The sequence below is a fragment of the Tupaia chinensis genome, unplaced genomic scaffold (genome assembly GCF_000334495.1).
Source record: "Tupaia chinensis unplaced genomic scaffold, TupChi_1.0 Scaffold000356_2, whole genome shotgun sequence".
NCBI classification, from domain to species: Eukaryota; Metazoa; Chordata; class Mammalia; order Scandentia; family Tupaiidae; genus Tupaia; species Tupaia belangeri.
In genome coordinates this window covers 178,057-180,252 of record NW_006159852.1, presented here as the reverse complement: position 1 = coordinate 180,252, position 2,196 = coordinate 178,057, and positions in this window count along the sequence as shown.

Below are 2,196 nucleotides of genomic sequence, written 5' to 3'. Positions count from 1 at the left end.
TATATCAATGGGGCCAGCAGGTGGCATGATGGTAGAGGCACTGGGCTCCCATGTATTCAACAGCAGTTCGAGTCCTGAACCCGGCAGCTTGAAACTCATACCAGGCGTGTGTGCACGTGTGCCCAAAATCCCGAGAGGAGAAGGAAGAAGGGGTGCAGTGGCCAGGCCCCCTGGGGGTGATTTCTCGGTTTCTGTCTCTGTCTTTCCAGCGAACGTGTGTGCTCTATAACAAACAAACAAAAAAAACCTCTTTCAAAAAAAACGTACAGTAATATACTGAAGGCGGGGCAGGGCTTAGCACAGTCGTGCTCAGTGTGGTCTGAATCACTTATTTCCCTGAGCCAGGAGCTCCCTGCGGGGCCCCTATTAGAGATAAGCAGCGAAGTTCCAAGAACTAGGACAACCCGAGGTCGCGCTGGTGGGGCAGGGATTCGAACCTGCCCCTCGGCCTCCAGCAAAGGCCTTTACCTGTACGGCCCAGCGAGGGGCAGAGCTGTCTCCGGTGCAGAGCGGTGCACCGGTGCTGGCCGGGCCGCGAGGCCGGGCGGGGATGGAGGGCTGGAGGGCGGGCGCAGGCCGGGACCGGGACGCGCTCCCAGCAGCGGCGCGGCGCGTTTCCAGGGCAGCCTGGCGGGAGCCGGCCGGAGCGATTAGACGTCCCGAGGAGCGGCTGCTAAAAATAGCCGGCGCCGCACCGGGCTCATTAGCTGCTGGGCTTCTGGCTGCCAGGTACCCCTCCCGGCTCTCCTTCCTCCCGGGCGCGCGCGGGGCCCGGGCCTGAGCCCGCTCCGCCTGCACCTGCCCTCTGCTGAGCGTCCTCAAGGGCACATCCGACCTCGCCCTTCCCGGCTCTACAACCTTCCTTGGCTCCCCAGTGCCCTTGGGATCAAGGGCTGGCCGTTTGCCCCAGCCCGGCAGTCCTAGCCCCTTGTTCTCTTTCCTCCATCACCTCCCTTTTCATCTCTTGTTCTAGACGCTTCTCAGGAGCTCTGTCCCTGCCGCAGCCCACCCGCATCTGAGCCCTTACTACCGCGTTCCCTCTGCGTGGGTCATGGCCTTTCCCTCTAGCTTCTGTTTTATGTGTCGATTTTATTTTAGTTTTTAGATTTTTGCCATAGAGCATGCGTGCCCCAGGGAGAGTCAGAGAGGGAGGGAAAGGGAGATCCTCCTCTCCCCGTGGCCACTCTGCAACCCCTTCTCCTCTCTGGATTTTGACGTGCACGCACGCACACGTGCCCAGTGTGACTCTCAAGCCACCAGGACCAGGACTTGAACCACATAGTCGGCCATGCGGAATTCAGCAACTTTCACCTCCAGGCCACCTGCTGTATTTATTTAGAATTATTTTTATTTTATTTTATTGATTATAATTTTGTTTTCTTTTGGAGAGGCTTTTGCTACAGGGTGTGTGCGCTCGCCAGAGAGACAGAGAGTCAGAAAGAGAGAGATCACCCCCCCAGGGGGATGGTCATGCCGCAATCCCTTCTCCTCCATCCTCCTCTCGGGATCTTGGGCACGCACGCACACGCGCCCGGTGTGAGTCGTAAGCCGCTGGCTCCAGGAATCGGGCAGCCTTCGCCATCTGCCGGCCCCTCCTCCTCCTCTTCCCCAGCTCAGTTTACACACCGCCTCCTCCAGGAAGCCTGAGGTTCAGCTCAAGGGTCTCTCTGGCCCTGGTCACAGCTGGGCCCTGGGCCGCCCACCAGCCTGTGAGCTCGGAGAGGGCGCAGGGCAGTGAGTGTGGAATAAGGGTGAAGCCAGGGCTCCGCTCTGATAGGAGGGCTTCCCGGGGATCCACAGCGACGCAGGCTGAGGGCACCATGTCCTCCATGCCCAAGCCAGGGGCCAGCGGGCCGCCCTGACCAATCTTCCTCTTCCCTCCGCGTGACCCTCCAGCCTTGCAGAACCACCAGACAGAGGGCCGAGAGGTGCAAAGGGCCCAGCGGGGCCTAGCGAGCAGCCGACATCGGGAAGGGAGAGGGAAGGGTGTGACAGTGAAGAGGAGGAGGGGGAGATGGCAGTGAACACAGCTTGGAGCAAACTTGTCTCTAGGAGAACAAGGGACCAGCCTGAGGGTGGCGTTTTCTGAGCCAGGAAGGGCCGTTCTCAGGCTGGCCACAAGGTGGCGCGTGTGCCATGGCACCGCTGAGCTGGAGCCAGGACCTGGAGGCCGTGTGGAAACCAGAGTCCGGCCGC